At 41.9% G+C, this 26,173-nt stretch overlaps 1 long non-coding RNA gene across 1 annotated transcript in view; it reads left to right on the top strand.

Moving 5' to 3' along the window:
* Positions 1–9,983: 9,983 nt before the first annotated feature.
* The window catches only part of LOC137097082 (uncharacterized), a 33,735-nt gene continuing 17,545 nt past the window's right edge, over positions 9,984–26,173 (top strand). Inside the window, exons 1-2 of the long non-coding RNA XR_010909960.1 lie at positions 9,984–10,168; positions 12,911–13,031. This is a non-coding gene — a long non-coding RNA (uncharacterized lncRNA). The remainder of the gene's footprint in view (positions 10,169–12,910; positions 13,032–26,173) is intronic.

Here is a 26,173-nt window from a genome sequence, read left to right as displayed (position 1 = left end):
GCCCCTCTTCCTTTTACCTTCCACCTTCCCCAGCATAATTGTCTTCTCCAGGCTTTGTGGTCTCCTCATGATATGGCCAAAGTACTTCAACTTTGTCTCTAGTATCCTTCCCTCCAATGAGCAGCTGGGCTTTATTTCCTGGAGGATGGACTGGTTGGATCTTCTCGCAGTCCAAGGCACTCTCAGCAGTTTCCTCCAGCACCACAGCTCAAAAGCATCTATCTTCCTTCGCTCAGCCTTCCCTAAGGTCCAGCTCTCACATCCGTAGGTCACTATGGGGAATACCATGGCTTTGACTAGGCAGATCTTTGTTGCCAATGTGATGTCTCTACTCTTTATGATTTTATCGAGACTGGACATTGGAGCGTATATTTGGATCACTGTAATGTTGAAAGGCTTTCCTTTTGCACTCGAATTGAGATCATTCTGTCATTTTTTGGGTTGTATCCAAGCACTGCTTTAGCGAATTTCTTATTAATTATGAAGGCTACTCCATTTCTTCGATGTTCCTCTTGTCCACAGTAGTAGATCTGGTGGTCATCTGATGTGAAGTGGCCCATTCCAGTCCATTTCAGTTCGCTGACCCCCAGAATGTCTATCTTTAGTCTTGACATCTCACCAATAACAACATCCAATTTGCCCTGGCTCATAGATCTTACATTCCAGGTTTCTATGGTGTGTTGATCTTTAGAGCATCGGATTCGTCGTTCACCTCCAGTACCGTCGGCCGCTAGCCTTCCTTTCGGCTTTGAGCTAGCTACGTCATCACATCTGGGGCTAGTTGAACTTATCCTCTGCTCCTCCCCAGTAGCATTTTGGCCATCTTCCGACCTGGGAGTCCCATCTTCCAATGGCATACCAACATATCTCTGTTTGTACTGGTCCACTTAGTTTTCTTGGCAAGGATACTGGGGTGGTTTGCCATTGCCTTCCCCAGGGATCACACTCGGTCTGACCTCTCTGCCACGACCGTCCCATCTTGGGTGGCCCTTCACGGTTTTGCTCATGACATCATTGAAAGGCTCAAGCTCCAGCGCCACGACATGGCGGTGATACTTTGCTGGTGTTATTGAAAATATGGTAGGTGAAATGGATAGGATAAAGCAGGGGTCCTCAAACCTTTTTAACTGAGGGCCAGGCCACGGTTCCTCAAACTGTTGGAGGGCCGGATTATAATTTGAAAAATTATGAATGAATTCCTATGCACACTGCACATATCATATTTGTAGTGCAAAAAACACTTAAAACAATACAATTATTAAAATGAAGAACAATTTTAACAAATATAAACTTATTAGTATTTCAATGGGAAGTGTGGGCCCACTTTTGGCTGATGAGATAGGACTGTTGTTATTGTTGTGTGCTTTCAAGTCATTTCAGACTTAGGTTGACCCTGAGCGAGGGCCGGATAAATGACCTTGGAGGGCTGCATCCAGCCCCCGGGCCTTAGTTTGAGGACCCCTGGGATGAGGGTCATTTAGAAATATTTGAGAAAACAATGGGTTTACAAGCAAATTGGAACAAATAAGAAATGATGTTATTTAATTATACAAAGAAAGAAGAAATAGACTTTATAGAACAGAGTAATATGAGGATTAGAAATGAGAATAAATTAAAATCCCTGGGATATAGAGGAACATAAAAAATTGAGAGGAATAACTAGTTAAGTATATACGATAATAATTGAAATAAACTAAGGAAAAATAAAGAATAACACCCTCAAGGAGGTCTGGGAAGAAGATTTAGGGATGAAAATAAATGAAACTGAGTGGTTACAATTATGGTGACAAAGACATTTGAAAAATTAATCAATATGGGTTAAAGAAAATTACTATAAGTTAATATGGAAATGTTATCTAACACCAATAAGAATAGCAAATATAAATAAAAACTATTCAAGAAATTGCTGGAGAGAATGCCAAGAATCGGGAACATATATACATATGTGGTGGCAATGCAAATATTTGGGGAATGCAAATTTTTGGGGAAAAGTATTTAGAGAAATAGAGGATATAATGAACATTAAAACAGAAAGAAGTCCTAGTATATCTTTATTAACATTATATAATAATAAACAACTAAAAAGGAGGATAAAGATGCGATAACAAACTTATTAACAATAGCAAGAGTGCTTATAGCAAGGAATTGGAAAAGAGAAATAAATATACATGGGGTTCACACTGACCTGTGGGAGCTGAATGGGGTGAACATACTGCAAGCCCCATCATCTGTGGTCCATCCTCCCCTATACACACCAGGACATAAATTGGGTCACAGGGGTTCTGTGTGCTAAGTTTGGTGTAGTCCCGTCATTCTTGGGTGTCACAGTGGCATTGTCTGTCTGTGCTCAAAGCTTAGTCTAGATCCAATGTCTACTTTGTGCCAAGTTTGGTCTTGATCAGTCATTGGTGTGGGTCCAGTGATCTCAGGAAGTGAGTGAAGATACTGCAAGTCCCATCGTCCATGGTGTGTCATCCCACAACTACACCAGGATGTAAAGTGGATCATGGGGGCTCTGTGTACCACGTTTGGCCTTGATCAGTCATGGGTGTGGGTGGTGGTGGTCTCAGAAAGTGAGTGAAGATGCTGCAAGTCCCATCATCCATGGTCCAAACTTCTCCAAACTGTACCAGGATATAGAGTGGGTCATGGGGTTTCTGTGTGTCAAGTTTGGTCCTGATCTGTCATTGGTGTGGATCAAAGTGGTCTCAGAAAGTGAGTGAAAGTACTGCAAGTCCCATCATCCATGGTCTGTCATCCCACAAACTGCACCAGAATCATGGTGACTCTGTGTGCTAAGTTTGTTTTTGTGTTTTTTAAATTATTATTTTTATGCCATTTTCTTTTACAGTGAAAGAGGGAGAACAATCATTGTGATAGAAAGTTGTGAAATGTACACAAACCGTGAGGATAGGATAGAGAGGTAAGGAGAGAATGGGGGGGGGGGAAAGGTTAAAAGGGTGGGAGGAAACTGGGGGGGGGGGGCAAGACAAACGGGTAGGTGTGTCACTTCCGTTCAGTCCACAGAGGATTAATTATTTCTTTTCATTAATCCTTTTTCTTATTTTTTACTACTCTTATTCTTCTTACCCATAGACCTTTATATATCTAACTTAAATTTATTTTTCAAATATTCTTCAAGGTAATTCCAATTTGTTTGTTTAGAATTGTTATATTCCTCTAGTTGACTCGATAATCTGTCACAATTCCTGAAGTCTATTATCTTCTTTATCCACTCTTCATCCGTTGGAATTTCTTTACTTTTCCATTTTTGTGCTATTAATATTTTGGCCGCCGACGATAGGTAAAACAGAATTTTTTCTTCATTCTGTGTGCTAAGTTTGGATGAGGTCCATTATTCGCAGTGGTTGCAGAGGTCCTTGGAAGCTGATTTGCGAGAAGGTATTGCAAATCCCATCACCTGTGGGCCATCCTCCCCCAAACTGCTGCAGCATGTTAAGTTTGTCATAGGAGGTCTGTGTTACAAGTTTGGTCCAGGTCTGTCCTTCGAGAGGGTCACAGTGGTCTCTGGAAGTAAATGAAGGTACTGCAAATCCCATCATCCGTGGTCCATTCTCCCCCAAACTGCACCAGGACATATAGTGAACATATAGATATATAGATTATTTACTATATAGATATATATAGTAAATATATAGATATATAGATGATTTACTATATTTATACCCCACCCTTCTCACCCTGAAGGGGACTCAGAGCAGCTAACAAACTACAGCAAAAATTAAATGCCGCATCATACACATACACACAATAATAAATATACCATATCAAATTATAAACAGTTAAAACATATAAACAGTAAAAACATATAAATACAATAAAACAGATTAAAACAGAAGAAACCTTTGTGGTTTCTTCCAGCTCTATAATTATATGATCCATTTATAGGTCCAAGTCTCTTTCACACTACTTTATGATTTAATTCTAGCTGCCTTAGCTGCATCGTATGCAATTCTAGTATTTGTAGTTTGTTGAGCCACTAGAGTAGATCTCTGGCTCAGAATTCAATATGTTTGTCCTTAAATCTCAGGATTCTATAGGATATTGTCATGGCAAAGTAGAAACACGGTGTTATGGTTGTGAAGTGTGAATAGGCATGAAGGGACTGCACTGTATATTTAAAACATATCATGGAAATACAGGTGGCACTTGTTTCTGAATACAGTCATCTGATAACACTTATTCAAAGAGGTGCAAACAATACAAACAACCGTCTGTGCAAAAGATATGTATTCCCATTTGAGAATGAATGTTGGTGTTGCCTCAGACTTTGGTGTACCAAAGATAAGCAGAATGTGTTCTCATTTATGAGAAGATTTCTGAATCATTCTCCTGCCCTGCCTCTCTTCTTCTCATTCATCGTGTATATTTTGGGAGGACAGATGGTGATTCTGTTGTATTTGAGGAATATTTATTTTGAGTTTTGTAAAATCCAGGAAATAGAACTGATTATAGAGCCTGCAGCTTGAAGTTTGACACTCATAGATATCAGGCTGACCTGCCTCCCTTTCTATCTTGTAGCCTTTAAGACTCTGTGGAGACTTCCCAATCCTCCAACAAAGATATCTGGAACCACAATAAAATATGGCAGTGACTTCTGTCTTCTCAAAGTTGTTTTCCTGCTAGCTGGAGAAAGCAATTCAACTATTCCCGTTTCTTAGCTTTTTCTCTACATATTTCTCTAAATTGCCCCTTCTCACAAACACTTCTGATTTCTTGTTCTCTAGTGCTCCCCAATGAAATCTAATTCCAACAAATATCTGGCAGTTTGCTTGAAATGGAACCATAGTCCTCAGAGATATCAGCAGACTTTTTGTACTCTTGAGGAAGGCTCCAAAGTATATATCAGGTCAAAATGTGTGAGATTCCTTCCAACATATCAGAATTAAACATTCATTTATGGCATTTTGAGGCTCGGTCACTTTCTCGCCATCTGTTGGTGGATGTCTGCCAGTTTGTTCTTATTTTCATCCTATCAGAAAGAAATTGTTGGATCCTTTCATTCCCTCTGCCCTTCAGCACTAGCTGAAGTAAATATAAATTCCAAATAGTTGAAAATTGGCCAGTCCACTCCCAGAAAGCATTTCCCCCCATCTTTTATCCCTTTTAACCACACTAAGTCATGTGGTCACAGTTCATATGATTTCTTCAGTAAAGGATTTAAAAGCGAGCCAAATGCCAGTTAGAATTTCTTGTCATTGTAGAAAATAGCATCAAGAAAAAATGGTTGCTTATTAAAACTTTAATTGGAGAATTTTAATTGAAACCAGCAAGTTTATATTAAAACTGAGTGAAATGACTTCCTCCATTACATATATGATCACGGTTGTTTCCAAATATTAACAGAAAGAGGAAAAAGTCAATAGATAGTGTTGTGGCTGATAGGAGAGATAATACCAAGAGTGATCATTTTTTGAGGCAGGAAAAGTACGGTTTTATTTTCAGCTGAGACCCTGGCATGGAATCTCCTCCAAAAGCAAACCAGAGTGAGGATAAAGGCATCGACTTTCTCTTTTATACATCTTCAAATTCAGCCAAACAAAGAAACATGCTCCTACATATGTTAACATAATCACAATGTCACTTTAGCATAAGAGAAACATCAAATTCTATCTTTCTACATGCATGAGGCATGTCTCAGCATTCAGTTTACAGCAAATTAGGGATCCTAGGATTCAGCTTATACAGATCCATCAAGAGGCCTATTTTGATCTGTCAAGTGGGAGAAAGAGAACACCACTTCTTACTTTTTACCTCTATCTGCCTGTGCAAGGCCATTCTTATCTCCCCCTCATGGAATGTTCACCATCTTGCCTGTGCCTTGGACACAGATCCTTCAGCATCCTTTTGTTCTGTCAGCTTTCCAGTGCTTCTAATGTACATACAATATATGTACAAATATCTATATTTCCAATATCTCCACATCAACTCCCCCCTTTAGATGCTATTGACTGAAAGGGATATATGCACCTACTTAATGTCCTAACTTGAGAAGAATTTCCTTCTTTTAGTCAAAAACATTTACCTGGGGTTGCTTTCAAAGCCTGCATTAATCTATGTTGCAACCTATTTAGAAGACTAGGAGGATTTTAAAAACATAGGTCTGCCTTTTGCTCTTCTAAGAGTAGAATAGCCAAACTATAGCTTTCCCATTAATCAAGGCAGGCAGAAATGAAAAATTTACAGTTGTCTCAAAATGCTCACATATTAAGGTGGCATTTCTCCCATATTGGTCATACAAATTTGGCATGCTTTTTAAACCAGTTACAATTTCTCAAAATTGATACACAAATAAACACATATATCACCCACAAAGCTTTCATTCTGTTGGAATCTGACTGTACATGGAGCAACCGTTCTGGTAGGTTGCAGTAGAGTCTAGTTCTGTTCTTCTTTTCCATTCCAATTGGGGTCTGACAGTGCATAGAGCTTAGTCACTTCCAGGTATGGACTTAAGCCACAGCACCTGGGCCAGTTTCTTCTAGTCCAGTGGTTCTCAACCTGGGGTCCCCAGATGTTTTTGGCCTACAACTCCCAGAAATACCAGCCAGTTTATCAGCTGTTAGGATTTCTGGGAGTTGAAGGCCAAAAACATCTGGGGACCCCAGGTTGAGAGCCACTGTTCTAGTCCAACAGTAGGTGCAGATCTGACAGTATGTTGAACAAGACAGCTTCCTGGCTTGTGTCTTGTAGTAATGTCTAGTCTGAATCTTCTTTCTCCGCCAACTTTCTACATTTAGTTAGAACAAACATATTCGGGTTATTTTGAGCTTTAGTGGGTTTTTTGGGTCTAGAATAGCCTGCCAACTGGGGGCAGCTTGCTTAATTCTAGTCCAATGGAGCCAATGTTTGATTTCTGCTACATTAACTGCGCTAGGTGATGTAAGAATCGTCACACAAGGACCTTTCCATTTGAGTTGCAAAGTCTCGCCTTTCCAATCTTTGACCCACACCTCATCCCTTGGCTTAAATAAATGAGTAGGGGTCATGTGTATGGGTGGTCTCAACTCATAAGCATATTTCCTTAGCTGTTGCAGCAATTTCCCCAAAGCAACCAGTTCCTGTCTCTTTGCCTGGGCCCCTATCTCATGCAATTCCCCTTGTAACCTTGGGAATTAAGGGGGGGGGGGGTCTCGTAAAGCATTGAAAAGGAGACAGTCCAGTGACTAGGGGCTGCTCACTGGAGGGAAGGATACTAGAGACAAAGTTGAAGTACTTTGGCCACATCATGAGGAGACAGCAAAGCCTAGAGAAGACAATTATGCTGGGGAAAGTGGAAGGCAAAAGGAAGAGGGGCCGACCAAGGGCAAGATGGATGGATGGCATCCTTGAAGTGACTGGCTTGACCTTGAAGGAGCTGGGGGTGGTGACAGCCAACAGGGAGCTCTGGCGTGGGCTGGTCCATGAGGTCATGAAGAGTCGGAGACGACTGAACAAATGAACAACAAACATGTTATATATATTCATGCGCACTTTATTTTTGTCTTTGTTTGCATAACTCTGAAGTTCTATAACATACTGAGTCTTTGAATAAACTTTATCTAGATTGGCCCTTTGTATGAGTAAGCTGGATTGAGAGCATTTCATTTTTTCCACCACCTGCTGCAATGCAACCTGAGCCCTGCTACATGCACAATGGAGGACCTCCTTGCGGCAACATCAGAGGCACTCCAAGTGGCCAGCTACTGGTCAAAGGACATTTAATCAACTACCAAGCTTGCAAATTTTGTGTTTTGTCTGTCTGTCTGTTTGTTTGTTTGTTTTGTTCTGTTAGAAATGTAATAAAATTGTCTGGTTGCCCCTGACACAATAAATAAATAAATAAATACATTTATTTTCCACCTAAGTGGAGTATCTTGCATTTGCCACTGTTCAATTTTATTTTGTTAGTTTTGGCTCATCTCTCTAATCTGTTAAGATCTTCCCTTGAGCTGTTTATTTGGGATTATTGTGCTTTCGATACTTGGTCTTTGTTGTGTTTGTCCAAACCTCAGTTTAGCCTTCTGGCAGTTCCCTGACATTGTGGGTGAATTACTATTCGCAAGGCTGTTGTCCCCCTCCCCCAGTGGACCTAGTTTAAAATGCGCGTAATGAGGTTTGTGAGTCTGTGAGCAAAAATATGTTTTCCTACTTGTGTGAGATACACCCCATCCCTTGCCAGTAGGGTGACTCCTGAATATGTGACAGTTCTTGGAGAATGAGAGAAGTTCCAGTGGCTTGGAGGAGGGCAAATGTGGTCCCTATCTTCAAGAAGGGAAAAAAGGACGACCCAGACAATTACTGTCCGGTCAGCCTCATGTCGATACCAGGCAAAATTCTGGAAAAGATTGTTAAGCAAACACTTAGAAATAAATGTGGTCACCGAATAGTCAACACGTATTTATCAAAAACAAGTCATGCCAGACTAATCTGATCTCTTTTTTCAATAGAGTTACAAGTTGGGTAGATGTGGGGAATACCGTTCATGTAGCATATCTGGACTTCAGTAAGGCCTTTGACAAGGTCCCCCATGACCTTCTGGCAAACAAACTAGTCCAATGTGGGCGAGGCAACATCTGTAATTGGGCCAAAATGAAATTCAACAGTGACAAATGCAAGATACTCCCCTTAGGCAGAAAAAAATGATATGTAAAGATACAAAATGGGGGATGCATGGCTCGAGAGCAGTACAAGTGAAAAGATCTTGGTGTCCTCATGGACAACAAGTTAAACATGAGCCAACAATGTGATGCGGTGGCAAAAAAAACCAATAGGAGTTTGGCCTGCATCAATAGGAACATAGTGTCTAGATCCAGGGAGATCCTGCTATCCCTCTATTCTGCCTTGGTTAGTGCACACCTGGAATATTGTGTCCAATTCTGGGAACCACAATTGAAGAGAGATATTGACAAGCTGGAATGTGTCCTGAGGGGGGTGACTAAAATTATCAAGGGTCTGGGGAATAAGCCCCATAAGGTGCGGCTTAAAGAGCTGGGCATGTTTAACCTGAAGAAGAGAAGGCTGAGAGGAGATATGATAGCCATGTATAAATATGTGTGAGGAAGTCATAGGGAGGAGGAGCAAGCTTGTTTTCTGCTGCCCTGGAGACTAGGACACGGAATAATTGCGCGGAACAATGACAGGAGATTCCATCTGAACATTAGGAAAAACTTCCTGACTGTGAGAGATATTCAACAGTGGAAATCTCTGCCCTGGAGTGGTAGAGGCTCCTTCTTTGGAAGCTTTTAAACAGAGGCTGGATGTATTGTCGAAGGCTTTCATGGCTGGAATCACTAGGTTCTTGTGGGTTTTTTCGGGCTATAGAGCCATGTTCTACAGGCATTTCTCCTGACGTTTCGCCTGCATCTATGGCAAGCATCCTCAGAGGTAGAGGTCTGGATGGCCATCTGTCAGGGTGGGGGGGGTGGCGGTGGGGGCTTTGAATGCAATTTTCCTGCTTCTTGGCAGTGGGTTGGACTTGATGGCCCACGAGGTCTCTTCCAACTCTATGATTCTATGTGCAGGCTCCCAGATTGTTAAGACTGTTCCACAAAGACTTTCCTCATAAGCCTGGACATTGACTTGCTCCTTGTGTCCCGTCCCCCCCCCCCCCCCCCCCCGCTTTCCTTCCTTTCTTTACAGGGCTGCTTCACTGGAGGGGTGTTAAGTACCAGCTTAGAATGGGCTGCTCCATCCACCCCGTGACATGGAGATTGAGAGGGGGAGGAAGGAAGAAGGAGAGAAACAGATTGAGAGGGGGGGAGAAGGAAGGAGAGATAAGAATTGTCTGGACTGGGGAGAATAGAAACTGTAGGTTAGCCTTGGGAACTGAATATAGCCAGTAGAGGGGGATGGGACAGTAGGATGATATACACAGGGGGTTTGGCAGGAATTCTTCAGTACTGTCTTCCTATCGCTTATGGTAAGATGAAAATAAAACTGTATCCAGGATTTGCCTTTCTGACTGTGTTTTATTCCAAGAGCTTCCAAGTGCTGACACTCAGGGTTTTGAGTGTGTCATGACGGACCTGCGGACTGCCATTGTCTACACAGCTGCTTCAGAGAAAATCCACTAAGGACTTCAGTGATATCCATTTCACTATCAGCTGAAACTTCACATATTCAAGAAAACATGTTGACTCTGGAATTCATTGCCTAGTGAGACTAGGTAAGCCCCCACTCTAGCAACCTTCAAGAAGGATCTTAAAACATGGCTTTTCCATTGTGCCTTTGGAGAGTGACCTTACTTCTCCTTTTGCTTGCTCCCTCCAAATATTTGTCTCCACACTGTACATCCCGCTGCCTGCTTGAAAGCCTGTCTCCACTACTATGTACCCAATGAGTTTCTCCCTCATAAATATTTCTGTTTCATTTCTATCTCATCCTGAGTTTTTTATCATTTTATCTTGTACATGTGGCCTGCTCATTGTGATTGTGATTTATCTCTCACTGTATTTTTTGCACTGTTTTATTGTATTCTTATGTTTTATTTTATTGCAATGTTTGTTCTGTGTTTATGGTTTTATTCTGTTGTAATGCACTACTGGCTTTGGCGTCATGTAAACCGCCCCGAGTCCCCTTTATTGAGATGGTGGCGGGCTATAAATAAAGATGATGATGATGGTGATTATTATTATTATTGACTTTCTAGATAACATGGTAAATGTTTATGAAAATACAGTCTCCTGGAAGCCCAGTGATGTTGTGTCTGAACACCTCCAAAAGGTACTCATACTTTATTTGAGCCATGGAGAAAGATTCATTACACTTTGGCAGAGATGCAAAACCTCCTAAATTTGGATTCATGTTGAAGCTTAATCTCAGATTATGTTTACTTTGGTGCTTTAAACATGATTTACTTCATTTTAAGTAAATGAAATTCTTATTGTATGATATCCAGTGCTCACGTTTTAAAAATGATTATTTTTCCTACTGCTGTTTTTCTTTTGTGAGTTTTTCTTTGTTTAAAAGGAATCTCAAATTTCTGCTGGCTGTCTATGGGACAAAATTAAATCACATTAATCAATTCACACAAAACAATATGGACTGACCTATGAATACACCCCTCAGAATTGCTGGAAATGTATGGGTCATAGGTCAGAATATGGAAATAAGATGGGTTACATGATGTTAAAAACTTTAGCGATCTGCATTCAGCTGGGAAAAGGTAGCAGCTGTTTCATAAAACATTAATAAAATGAATGAAAGAAACATAGATTGGTACTGGAAGAAATAACTAAAAGAGAGACAAAGATTCCAAACAGAGTATTCCTTTGTGTGTGTATATGTGTGTGTGTGTGTGTGGGGGGGGCACCTTGGCAAGATCTCAGTTGGATTACACACATATTCAAATCATGTCCCAGCTCCAGGGCTTTTTAGATGACATCAACTACCTAGATCAGTCACAGTCTGGTTTCAGGCCTGGTCTTGAAGACCTGGCTGTTCCGATGTGCCTTCCCAGAATAGGAAATCTCCAATACCAAGTCCCAGAAGCACTTTATTAGAACTAAGAATGCCGCACTCTGCACTCTGCACTTACCCTATAATCCTTACATATCACCTGTCACATCAGCACTTTTAATTCTGTACCCTTTACTCTGGCCCGGCCCAGTTTTATTGTGTTTTGGTGTATTGTTTATTGCTTGTTGTTTTGCTGTTTAATATTGTTTTAATTGTTTTTAATTTGCTTTAGGTTTGTATTGTTATGTTGTGTTTGAGGCCTTGGCCTTTGTAAGCCGCATCGAGTCCTTCGGGAGATGCTAGCGGGGTACAAATAAAGATAATAATAATAATAATAATAATATATTGGATTGGAACAAATTTCTTACAGCTCATAAGAGGAAATGTCCCAAGCTATAAGTATGTAGCTCACACTACAAGTATACATGGAGTAAGATGGAAAGAACGAGAAGGGGGAAGTGCTACAAGTGTGTAGGGAGAAACTTTCTCAAATAGGAGGCATTCCTTGTAATAAATTATACCTGGCAACCCAAATACTAAGGACTTCATCCCATAGCTTTAGGGCTCTGTATCCATGCGCTTTGGAAATGGAGTCCCATGGGAATCCCACGGAGGCCATCATATGATGTAAGGGCACTTCCAGTAGGACTTTGTGGAGCTCAGTTTCTGTAGCGTATGGAAACGGAGCTTTAAAGCTGTCTTCAGGAGACCAGTATTATCCAACTCCAAACAGCAGAATGTGAGAGAAAGTTGGAGAAGGACAGGCATTGATGCAGTAAGGACATGGGATGGATGACCATCCCAGAAAACAGGGAAAGATGGGAGGGAATGGGGTAAGATAGTTCACTGCTTATGGGATGAGGTCCTAAACCAGATTCCTAACTGGTATGATGTAGAGAGAGCGAACAAGAGCTTTAAGATCAGCTGGGGAGGCCCTGCTCTCAGTTCCACCAGCTTTGCAAGCACGATTGGTGGGGATGAATACAGGGCCTTCCCAATGGTGCCCCCCCCCCCCCAGTTGTGGAATTCCCTCTCCAGTGACATCAGGCAGACCCTATCTCTTCTGGTTTTCAGAAGAAAGGTAAAGACATGGCTCTATACACAAGCATTTGCAGAATGAGTCATTATGGTTTCGACCCAATCTGAATAAGGATTATGAGAAAGGATTACAGATGAATGGAATCATTCACTTTATATGTTTTAATCTGTTATTATTCTATGTGTTTCATTATTTAACTGTTTTAACTGTTTTTAGTATATGGGATAGGTTTATCACTATGTTTTAAGTGGCATTGAATCTTGCAGGAATTGTAAGCCACCTTGGGTCCCCCTGCAGGGGTGAGAAAGGTGGGGTATAAATCAAGCAAATAAATAAATAAAAAATAAAGCCCCATGCATTGGTTTTTTTTGTGTGTGGTGTGTGTTATAGCTATTTTATTTTTATTTACAGATGGCTGTCTTCAACACATGTCTTTCTGAAGGGGGTCATGGGGCATAAAGTGGATGCAAATACTATGAGGAATGTCATTGCCCCTACAAGGATCCATGTCTATATGGTCCTGGGGTGAAAGGTATGGTAGAGGTGAAATAATGTGCTTCTTAAGCCATGAGGGAAACTGCCATTGCCTATTGCCCTCTGTAGTGAATCTTACCTAGTAGGCCAAGAAGGAAGCCTGGATAACAGTAGGACAAGCCTCCATTTTGAGAGTGTACGCCAGGGAAGGAGCCATCTTGAGTGAGGATAGCTAGAAGATGGGAGGAGTTTGAGGTCTCCTGGGATTGGCTAGAGCAGATGGGAGGAGCCAAGCCTTAGAAGGGAAAAAGATTTCAGCTTCTGATGAGAAGAGAATTGGGAGCTGGTGGAAGAAGTGTTTTTGGAAACTGGGTTTTCAGAGAGAGAGCGTCTGTGTCAGGGAGGGCTGATTAGCTGACAGGAAAGGTCAGATAGCTACCTGATTTCATGTGGGAGATAGCACAAGGGATTAGCTCTCTAGACTGAGTTAGTTAGCTGTAAGAATTCTGGGAGAGTTAGCTGATAACTCTTGTGCATGTTCTTAAAGCTCTTGTTGGCTCTCTGTACACCATACCAGTTAGGAATCTGGTTTAGGACCTCATCCCATAAGCAGTGGCTTGACTTTGTGAAGTGACTGGCTTGACTTTGAAGGAGCTGAGGATGGCCAACAGGGAGCTCTGATGTAGGCTGGTTCATGAGGTCAAGAAGAGTCGGAAGTGACTAAACGAATAAACAACAACAACAAATCACTCAAATATTTTTTATATGAGATACTACAATATGTCACCATTTGTGCTTTAGAATGTATCTTAACATTTCAAGCTAGTTATATAATGCCTGCAGTTGCCTGGGTGTTTTTCTTTTCTATTTTTGTACAAACTGACTTTTAGAGCAATTGTCATAAAGTGCCACCAAGCTGTATTTGTCTTTCAGCTTGGCATTGTTCCAGGTAAGGCGGCAACATGTGTGTTGGGCTGGGGTCCTCCCCCAGTGAAAGAAACAAGGCAAGAGTCTATTTGTATGAATGAGGGAACAGCTGCTGGATATCCAGTATGTCTTGGCTGTGCAGAAACAAAGCCAGAGAAATATTAGGCATGTGTCAGAATATTCAAAGAGTATGGAAAGGCTATTGTGAAACACGTTAGGGCCTGTATAATGGGGTGTTAAACACAGGGATGCTGGGTACTAATTATTATTTCTTTACTTCATTTATATACCGCTTTTCTCAGCCCTCAGGCAACTCAAAGCAGTTAACAACAGCAAAATTCAATGGAAAGCATCATAAAACTATTATGGGACAGTTAAAACAATAGCATCATCAACAATTAAACATCAATATAACAACCATTCGCGTCTCATCAGTAAAATCAGAATCCAATCTCATCCGTTAATCCATGTTCCTATATTCATTACACTGCTTAATCGAATGCTTGTTCGAACATCCAGGTCTTCACTTTCCCCCGAAACGCCAATAGGGATGGGGCCGATCTGATATCTATAGGAAGGGCATTCCACAGCCGAGGGGCCACCACTGAGAAGGCCCTGCCTCTCGTTCCCTCCAGGCACGCATGTGATGCAGGCGGGACTGAGAGCAGGGCCTCCCCAGATGATCTTAATGTCCTAGTTGGTTCATAGGAGGAGATGCATTCGGAGAGGTAAGGAGGGCCTGAACCATTTAGGGCTTTAGGTATCACTTTTACTTCCCAAATCTGCAAAATGGGGAGAAAAATCAGTCTGGTATTACATTATAATATAAGATCTGCAGTGATTATTGTGCCAGAACATAACTGGAAAGAAGTACAGTAGGAACTCTAACTGCAGAACAAATACTTATCTTTCACTTATCTGCACCTAGGTTAAAATGACCTATCTATGCAATTTCTAGATCCTTCACATGGTTCTATGATATCCTTCCCCCTGAAGTTTCCATAGAATTGAATTGGAGGATCTAGAAAATTCTGAGAGATGATACCTCTCTAGGAATCTCTAGGTACTCCAACCCAGCTATAGTCTTATGTGGGACTGACTTGTTTCACCTGTTTCTTCCTGTATATTTTATAAGGCATATTTTCCACTGTTATTCATTCTAGAAAGCAGTTTCTTCCCCATAGGGAAAGAACTTCTTAGATATGATGTCTCATCATAATAACAAGGTTAGGCTGGATCTACATTGCCATACAATCTTGATTATTGAATCATATAATCTAGATTATCTGCTTTGAACTGGATTATGAGTCTACACTTTTATATAATCCGGTGCGAAGCAGATAATTTGGATTGTATATGGCAGTGTAGATGGGGCCATAGAAAGGTGATATTTTAAAAAGGTGTTAGATGTTTAAGCAGCTGTAGTGATGCAGTTTGCCCCAATTGACTTTATTAATTCTAAAACTTAGAAAACATGTGCAGAATGAATTCTTCATTTGAAAGACAACTGTGTGCTTTTTTCCATTTACTTTTTGTTTTGATTTCTTGTTCTGCCACCTAGTGGTTTCTTCTTGTTAACATTAATATTGTAATTGTGTTAATAGTGCCAGACAGATGCTTTTCCTTAGTGCCATACATATAAAGCTGCAAAGGTAAGTTGCTAGATGTATACAACCTCTGAGGATGCTTGCCATAGATGCAGGTGAAACGTCAGGAGAGAATGCCTCTAGAACATGGCCATATAGTCCGAAAAAACCTACAACAACCCAGTGGCTAGATTGTTGGTCTTAGTATTTTAACTCTTTTACCCAAGCACACACAATTTTGAAATCTGGTGGTTTTACTAATGTTTTAATAATACTGCATTTTACTTGGTTTTTAATTATGCAACAGCTAGTTCATATAGTATTTTATGTAGTATGCTAAGGGTACATTCCACAATTAATTTATGTAGTATTTTAGTGGTTTATATAGTATTTTAATGGTGTGTTTTGTGTTTTGTATTTAATAATCTGATTTGTATGTATTTGTTTGTTTGTCCTATATGTGAAAGACCTGTGGTCTAGGCATTAAATAGACTATAAAGTATAAAACTACTTATATACAAAAATAATTATTTTGTAATCAATCCCTATTAGTAATTGGTTAATAGATCACATCATAATTTGTAATTTTCTCACTGAGAAATCAATCAAAATTCATATCTTTGGATGAAATGTATCTGTTATTACAAATTTTCAAATTATCTATAATGCTTTCACTCATATATGATTGAAATCGCATCATGTTACTTTCCAACTCACATATCACATTAATTGATTTGTTGTCATTGCTTGTGCTTTGTTTACAGAAAGTGTCAGCTCCGAATATTCAAATATAACATAGTTTGATGCTCATGGTAAATGCTTATATGTGAAAGAATAAATTATTTTAAATTGATCTCAGTTGGGATTTTAAAAATATACTAAATTACCAACCACTAGATTCCATTTATAAGATGTCTTATTCTGGGTTGGACAGCATCGTTGAATTAAATGTGCATTTTAAAGGGATCATAAGTTTTGATCTTGGTGTTTTTTCTAAAATAGAGCTAGTGTGGTGTAGTGGTTTAAGAACTGAACCAGGGTTTGAATCCCATGAAAACCCACTAATGACCACGGGGCAAATCATGCTCTCTCAACCTTAGAGGAATGCAAAGGAAAAATCTCTCTAAACAAATCAAGAAAGTTCATGATCAGATTGCCTTCAGTCCCAATAAGATGATTTGTGCCTTAGAAATGAAGACATACAGCATGGTAACCTATGGATGCAAGAGCTGGACCATAAGGAAGACTGAGTGAAGGAAGATAGATGCTTTTGAACTGTGGTGTTGGAGGAAAATTCTGAGAATGCCTTGGACCGCAAGATGAAACCAGTCCATACTCCAGTAAATAAAACCCAACTGCTCACTGGAGGGAAGGATATTAGAGGCTAAGATCAAGTACTTTGGCCACATAATGAGAAGACAGGAAAGCTTGGAGAAGATAATGATGCTGGGGAAAATAGAGGGAAAAAGGAAGAGGGACAGACCAAGGGAAAGATGGATAGATGTTATCCTTTGAAGTGACTGGCTTGACCTTAAAGGAGCTTGGGGTGGCCACGGCTGACAGGGAGCTCTGATGTAGGCTGGTACATGAGGTCACAAAGAGTCGGAAGTGACTGAACGAAAAAACAACAAAAATCATCTTTACTAAATGTTATCCCTAAAAAAGAGCAGTAACCCCCCCCCCCCCCATACACCCTTGCATTGTTTTTAAATCAAGGTAACAATTATTTTCAGAACAGATTATTGGGCACCAAATCAGAGAGACACAACGTTAAAGCACTACCTTCAAAGATTGTTATTCATGGGTCTGATTTAAGCCAATTTAAGTGTGATGCAGGATACTCAGGGGGAAAGCTATTACACAAACTATATTTCAGGTTTAATTCTATTGCATTTCTTTCAGCAGCTACAAAATAGCTAGTGCTCTATAACTGAATAGCTAAGCAACTTGGTCTTTAGGGACCAGGACTGGCGATTAGTGGAGCAGCGTAGCTGAAATACACTGGCAGTCTGTGAGGCATCATTGTGCACTTTTAATGAGCACATGCATGGATCAAAGAAATGGGTGGTATTCAGTTTGTTCATGCATTACAGATGCATAATCGATACACCACAGAGGAAGGATTGATAGTTATTGTCTATATTATCCTGTGATCACCATTTAAATGTCACCTGACATTTACAGTCCTGTTAACATTTTCCCATTTACATGGGGACCTTGTATTCAGAAAGAAAGGACCTAACATGCTGTAGGGTTTGGCCCCCAATTAATGTGCCTTTTTACACTGTGACAGTTAAGACAAGAATAAGCAGGTTAAATTAGATTTCTGAGCTTTTATATGGTAGGTAAGCTCCCCTTGGGTTTCCATAGTTTTGTCTGTGAACTTCCAAACTATATTAGGGCCCTTCCACACAGACATATAACCCAGAATATCAAGGCAGGTAATCCACAATATCTGCTTTGAACAGTATTATCTGAGTCCACGCTGCCAAATAACCCAGTACAATGTGGATTTTATACAGCTGTGTGGAAGGGGCCCTAATTTGTAATGTTGATGCATGCTGATCTAGGAGTCTCTTAACATCAGCACTTTTTATTTATCCTGTGTCCAGTTCCGTGTCCTAGTCTCCAGGGAAGCAGAAAACAAGCTTGCTCCCTCCTCCCTATGACTTCCTCTCACATATTTATATATGGCTATCATGTCTCCTCTCAGCCTTCTCTTCTGCAGGCTAAAAATGCCCAGCTCTTTAAGCCACTCCTCATAAGGCTTGTTCTCCGGACCCTTGATCATTTTAGTTGCCCTCCTCTGGACTTAACAGCATAGAAACCATCACCACTGTTGTGATGTTTAAGTATGTAAGGTAAACAAAGGAAGATGTTTAGAAGCAATTTGATTGGTAAGGCTATAGCTTAGAGCAGTGTTTCTCAAAGTGTGCTCCGCGAAGCCCTTGGGGCTTTGCGGAGCATACTGAAGAGTGCTGTGGTTCCTCCTCCCCTCCTCTTCCAAGCTTTCCCTCCTCTTTCCCGCTTTCCCTGCTTCCCTTGCCACCCAAAGCCTTTTTCCCTTGCCTTTCTTGCTTCCCAAACCCCTTTTTCCTCCCACCACAAAGGGGGTGCTTTGATTGTGCTTTTCCTGCATGGCAGAAGGGAGTTGAACTTGATGGCCCCTGGGGTTTCTGCTATTATTATTATTGGGTTGTTGTAGGTTTTTCAGGCTATATGGCCATGTTCTAGAAGCATTCTCTCCTGACGCTTCGCCTGCATCTATGGCAAGCATCCTCATGGGTTGTGAAACCTCACAACCTCTGTGGATGCTTGCCAGAGATGCAGGTGAAATGTCAGGAGAGAATGCTACTGGAACATGGCCATATAGCCTGAAAAACATACAACAACCAAATAATAATAATAGTAGAAACCCCAAGATTTCAATATATCAGGGAGATATACTATCATAATATCAAAGGCACCCAGTCCAACCCCCTTCAACAGGGCAGGAGAACACAATCAAAGCCCTCCTTACAAAGGGCCATCCAGCTGTAGATATAGATAACTATTCATAATATGCATATGTAGATAGATAGATAGATAGATAGATAGATAGATAGATAGATAATCATAGATTTAGAAGGGGCCATACAGGCCATCCAGTCCTTGGCTTGCCCCTCCTACCAGACACAACCAAAGGCCTCCTGACAGATGACCATCCATCGTTTATATTGAAAATGATTCACAGACAAACATATATGCATACACATGCCTAAGGACACACACATAAATATATACACACATCCTCCCAAACATAACCACACACAGGGTTGTTGTAGGTTTTTTCGGGCTATATGGCCACGTTCTAGAGGTATTTTCTCCTGACGTTTCACCTGCATCTAAGGCAAGCATACTCAGAGGTAGCTAGGTCTGTTGGAACTAGGAAAATGGGTTTATACATCTGTGGAATGACCAGGGTGGGACAAAGGACTCTTGTCTGTTGGAGCTAGGTGTAATGTTTCAACTGACCACCTTGATTAGCATTTGATGGCCTGGCAGTGCCTGGGGTAATCTTTAGTTGAAAGGTGATTAGATGTGCCTGGTTGTTTACTTTCTGTTGTTTTGCTGTTGAAATTTTAGTTTTTTTTAATACTGGTAGCCAGATTTTGTTCATTTTCACGATTTTCTCCTTTCTGTTGAAATTGTCCACATGCTTGTGGATTTCAACGGCTTATCTGTGTAGTCTGACATGGTGGTTTTTAGAGTGGTCCAGCATTTCTGTGTTCTCAAAGAATATGCTGTCAGCTCACAGCAGTTGTTCCCAATGAAGACACAGGACTGCGTTCTGGTATCAAAAAGAATCTTTACTACTGGATACATGGACATATGAAAAGCCGAGTTTGACCAGCAGCCGCTGGTCTCTCTTTATATACACTCCCCCTCATTTGAAAGCACAATTCCCGCCAAGTGGAAAACGCCACGCAATGTTCCCACCATACTATAAACTGTTGTCTTCCAAGGTCGACAGCTGCAGAATTCTTATCAAAGTCTTACGTCAGGACCCTAGTTTTCAGCGCTAATACTGAGGGCCTGGAAACTGGGTCCTGACATGGCGTCCTCCTCTTCTTCTTCCTGGAATGGAAACACCAATCATACCTACAATCCTTCTTTATTCAGAGATCCTTGATATTTCTTTAACAAACAATGGAACACCAGGTGTATTTTCCCCAAATCTTTAGGCAGCCGTAATTTGTATGTGACCTCATTGATTTTACTGGAGATTCTAAATGGACCTATATAACGTGGGGACAGTTTCCTTGATGGGAAATCTAATTTAATGTTCTTGGTGCACAGCCAAACCAGCTTGCCCTCTTCCAGCTTCTCCCCCTCCCTCCATTTTCGGTCAGCGAACAGTTTGTATTTCTTTTGGGCCTCCTGTAATGATTTTATTACTTCGTCCCATCCAGATCTAATCTTATCTGGCCATTCTTCACTACCTAGGAATTCCTCCTTCCCCCACTCTGGCAGCTTCGGCAAAGGGGCCACTTCTTGACCATAAATTATTTCGAACCGGGATTTTCCGATTGATGAATGAGAGGCCCCATTATATGCCACCTCTGGAAATGGGAGGAGTTCGGCCCTCTTTCTGCTCCCAATAATTGCATGAACCTCCCCCAAAACCTTGCAGTGAATTGAACTCCCCTATCGCTAATGACTTGATCTGGACATTCATGTAAACTATAAATGTGTTTTATAAACAGTTCTGCTAGTTTTCACCTCCAGCTGCTTCACCTCCAGCTGCTATTTCTGTGAACCTTTGACTTCGCTCTGTTTGTGCCCAGGTTTGCACTGCCAGACCCCATTGCTGTTCTGAGAATATACTTCCGCTTTGTTCCTGCTTTCCCCCTTCATGTTGTGGCATTCGAGATAATGCATCTGCTAAAACATTTTCCTTCCCTTTGAAGAATTTTAGCTTGAAATCGAACCTACAGAAATACTGACCCCACCTTATCTGTTTTGCTGACAACCTTCGAGGTGAGGTGATATATTGCAAGTTTTTATGGTCGGTCCACACCTCAAAAGGTACACCACCCCCTTCCAATAGGTGTCTCTAAGTTTCTAAGGCCTTCAATATAGCTAGCACTTCCTTTTTCCAAATCGGCCAATTCCTTTCAGTCTCATTAAACTTCCTCGACAAAAACCCACATGGTTTCAATTTGGCCTCCGAATCCTTTTGCATCAACACCGACCCGTATGCCCAGTCCAAGGCATCACAATGAATTATGAACTGCTTGGTTGTGTCTGGGTGGACCAGTATTGGCTCTTCTATGAACCTATGTTTTAATTTCTCAAAAGCCTCTTGGCATTCTGTTGACCAAACTAGTTTCGCTCCCGGGGATTTCACCTTGGTTGTTTTCCCCCTCCCTTTGGTCTTTAACAATTCTGTGAGCGGTAATGTGAGTTGGTCAAAGTCTCTTATGAATGTTCTATAAAAGTTCTCAAATTCTAGGAAGGATTGCAATTGTTTGCACATCCTTGGGGGTTCCCAATTTTTTACATCTTCCACTTTTGCAGGGTCCATTGCAATGTCCTTATGCGAAATTCTGTATCCCAGGAAGTCTATTTGCTCCTTATTGAATTCACATTTGGGAATTTTAGCATATAGTTTCGCCTCTCTTAGCCTCTGAAGCACTTCCCTCACTAGCTTTACATGGTCAGACTTATTCTTACTAAATATAATTATATCATCAATAAAACAAAATACACCTTGATATATCAATGGATGCAGTACCTCATTGATCATCTGCATGAATGCCCCTCCTCCCTCCTTTTAGTCCGCAAGGGCACACACAAAAGTTATATAATCTGAGAGCACAGGAAAAAGCCATCTTTCACCTATCCTCTGGCTGTATCCATATTTTATGGTAGGCTTCAACCAAATCAAGTTTTGTAAATATCTTCCCCTCCGATAACTGCGATAGTAAGTCTTTGGTTAGTGGCAATGGGTAGCTGGTGGTAGTGCTAACGGCATTCAGTCCCCTATAGTTCACACACAGCCTCAGCGATCCATCCTTCTTGCGCCTGAATAGCACAGGGGCTCCCAAAGGGGATTCAGATGGTTCTAAAAAACCCTGGGATAAGTTTTTGTCTATATATTTCTTCAGTTCATCCATCTCCTTAGTCGACATTGGGTATAGCTTGCCCTTGGGTTAGATTAGCCTCTTTATTTAGTTCAATTCTTACTTCTACCCTTCTCTTGGGGGGAAAATTATCTGCCTCCTTTTCATCAAATACATCTGCAAAGTCATGGTACTCTGGGGGACGGTCCCGGGCAAAGTCTGGTAGTCTGTTTTTGTTTTCTTCCCCTCGGCTGCATCCCTCTCTTGGGGCCTCTTGGAAGTGCAGACTTCTCTCTCTCCAATTGATTTGGGGGTTTACCTTCTTCAGCCACAGCATCCCTAGGATTACATTATACGTAGCCATTTGGGATATTACGAAGGTTATTCCACCTTCCCAGTGGCCCAATTTGCACTGCACATTTTCCACCCCAAAAGTTGCCAGGGTCCCTGATGCTACCGACCCATCTAACTGGGAGAAAGCTATAAGGGATTGCAGGGCCACTTTCTTGCACCCTAGTTCATCTGCTAGCTCAGGGGTGATTATGTTTCTGGAACATCCACAATCTATGAATGCCCTACAGCTAGCCCATTTGTCCTCCCCTTCCAGCTTAACAGGGAATACTAGCATTCCTGGATCGTGACTCACCAAACCCCCTATCGGGGCCCTAAGGGGGATGCCTTCCTCTGCTCGCTTTCCAGCAGCCGGCTTTGCTTTGGCTTGAGGGGCTCCTCCCCACTTCCGCTGCCAGCATTCGGCTGCTTTGTGGCCTGAGCGGCCATAGACAAAACATCCGTTCCGTCTCTCCTTGGTTTCTCCCCTCGGCTCTCTTCCGGCTGCTCCTTTCTCTGGCTTCCGGCCTCCCTCCCTCTGGATAACATGCTGCAGCATCGATCCCCAATGTCTCCTGATCTGGGCCAGCATCGTCTTGATGCGTCCTGCCAGCTGTATCCATCCATGGACTGTCTCTGGGTCATCGCGGTGTAAAGCCCAAGAAACTATTTCCTTTCCCAGTCCTTCTTTAAAAATTTCGATTTTTGTAACGTCTAACCATTCTGGAACTTTTTCAGCCAACTCCTCAGCATATTCTGACACTGATCTTTGGCCTTGGGATATGGTCTTCAGTTTGTCCCTCGCCCTGACTCGCTCGAGTGGGTCTCAGAAGCGCACTTCCAGGGCGGCTAGGAATCTTCTCATTGACCCTAAGCATGGATCACGCCTTGCGTGGAGCTGGATGTACCAGCTTGCTGCTCCTCTCCTCAGTACTGCACCCACAGCCCGCACCCGGCTGGCTTCCGATCTGAAGGTAGGTGCATTGTCTTCCAAGTAACCCTTCACCATGGTTAGGAAGAAATCTAGTTCCTCAGCTTCCCCTCTGAACTCGATTCTTAACTCCTCCCTTCTCTGCTGGGGAACTAGTGGTTGTACTTCTCGGGCATCTGCATGCGATGGCCCTCCCTGGAGCCTTTGTTGCTCCGGGGGCAATCCTCGTAGCCCTGTGCCACACCCGGCTCCTGCCAGGGACACCAGGGGTGTAGTTTGGTGGGTGAGTGCGGCTCCCCACATCCTCTCCCCCTCCTCGTCGCTCTCCACTCCTCGCCTCCAGCTCGTCTGGGTTTTTGGATGAGCTCCGGTTTCCTGATCGCTCCTTTCGCTTGCACTCCACAGCAACTCTGTCTGGGGCTGTACGTCCTCCACCAGAGGAGCCAAGCATTCCATCACTCTTAACGGTGAGAGTGGTTTCCATGTCCATCACTTTCCCTTCCAGATACTCCATTCTCTGGGAGGAGGGGAAATCCAAGTCGCTGATTCCCTTCACAACATCTACCGGTCCTTTCACTCATCTCTGGGTTACCCCATTGGGCCGGGCGTAAGCAGTAGACGATGCCAAGGCTGTCACTCTTTCGAGCTCCGCTTCTGTTTCCTCAAAAGGGGATCTCTGCTCACCTCCTTCCGCTCCGAGGATGAGATTCTCCTCCTCTTGCAAAACTTCATCTTCATTCATAGTAGCACCTCACCGCAATTGCGAGATAGTGTGGCAATCTCGGCTTAAATGTCAGCTCACAGCAGTTGTTCCCAATGAAAACACAGGACTGCGTTCTGGTATCGAAAAGAATCTTTACTACTGGATACATAGACATATAAAAAGCCGAGATTGACCAGCAGCTGCTGGTCTCTCTTTATATACTCTCCCCCTCATTTGAAAGCACAATTCCCGCCAAGTGGAAAACCCCGCGCAATGTTCCCGCCATACTATAAACCATTGTCTTCCAAGGTCGACAGCTGCAGAATTCTTATCAAAGTCTTACGTCAGGACCCTAGGTTTCAGCGCCAATACTGAGGGCCTGGAAACTGGGTCCTGACAATATGCTGTGTCCAGGTTGGTTCATCAGGTGCTCTGCTATGGCTGACTTCTCTGGTTCAAGTAGTCTGCAGTGTCTTTCATCCTTGATTCATGTTTGGGCACTGCATTTGGTGGTCCCTATGTAGACTTATAACCACACACATATATATACACAGCCACAGATACCTATAGACATTCTATAAAAATAAATATATACTGTCGGTTTATAGGAACATCATATCTCCCAAAACTACACACATTACAAGTCGTACATATATACACACATGCACATACATAACACACATATATACATATACACATATACACATGCGCAACACACATATGTATATATCTACACAGGCACACATGCATACACACATCTATACACACACATAATGTTCCTAATGTCACGACCCCTACATACACTTCCTCTTCTTGGGGTAACCCCCAACCATAACATTATTTTCATCACTACTTCATAACTGTTATTTCACAACTGTTATGAATAATAATGAAAATATACAGGATGAATTTTCATTCATTGGACCAAATTTGGCACAAACACCCGATACGCCCAAATTTGAATACTGGTGGGGTGGGGGTTGATTTTGTCATTTGGGAGTTGTATTTGCTAGGATTTATAGGTCACCTACAGTCAAAGAGCATTCTGAACCCCATCAATGATAGGATTGGGCCAAACTTCCCACACAGAACCCCCAAGAGCAACAGAAAATACTGTTTTCTGGTGGTCTTTGGTGACCCTTGTGACCCCCCCCCCAGGGGTCCCAATCCCCAGGTTGAGAAATACTGCCTTAAGGCCATCCAGTCCAACTCCCTTCTCCAGGGCAAGAAAACATAATCATAGCCCTCCTGACAAAGAGCCAACCAGACATAGATATAGATAGATATATGATATACTCGTATATGATTCACACACACACACACACACACCTATATGACAGATATAGTATCATAAAGAAGAACCCCTAAAGAAGGACAATTATATGTTGCCTGTTCCAGAGTAGGCAAACCACACAATCTCTACATCAACACTAACAAAGAAACAACAAGAAATACAGTTTACCCACAAACATAAAGAAATAACACATATTAGAAACCAGCACTTTCTCGTTACTTTATTTTCCAGATCACCAGACTGGGCCACAGCAATGCATGGCAGGAGAAAGCTTGTGTGTGTGCGTGCATCCTCTGTTCCTTTTGAGTGACATCATAACTCTAAATCGGCTGGACGAATTGTCATGAAATTTGTCCACAAGGCACCTACTAACCTAAAGAGTGACCATCACTAAAAAAAATATCTATGTTGTTATTTGGGAGTTATAGTTACTGGGATTTATAGTTGACCTACAATCAAAGAGCATTCTGAACTCCACCAACGATTGAATTGAACCAAACTTGGCACACAGGACTCCCATGACCAACAGAAAACCCTAGAAGGGTTTGGTGGGCATTGACCTTGAGTTTTGGAATTGTAGTTCACCTACATCCAGAGAGCACTGTGGACTCAAATAATGAAGGGTCTAGACCAAACTTGGCACGAATACGCCATATGCCCAAATATGAAAACAGATGGAGTTTGGGGGAAATAGACCTTGACATTTGGAAGTTGCAGTTACTGGGATTTATAGTTCACCTACAATCAAAGAGCATTCTGAAACCCACCAACGATAGAATTGAGCCAAACTTCCCACACAGAATCCCCATGACCAACAGAAAAGA

Source organism: Anolis sagrei, chromosome 5 (genome assembly GCF_037176765.1).
Source record: "Anolis sagrei isolate rAnoSag1 chromosome 5, rAnoSag1.mat, whole genome shotgun sequence".
In the NCBI taxonomy this organism is placed as follows: Eukaryota; Metazoa; Chordata; class Lepidosauria; order Squamata; family Dactyloidae; genus Anolis; species Anolis sagrei.
Note: the sequence above shows the minus strand (reverse complement) of the source record. Positions and strands in the feature narration are given on the sequence as shown.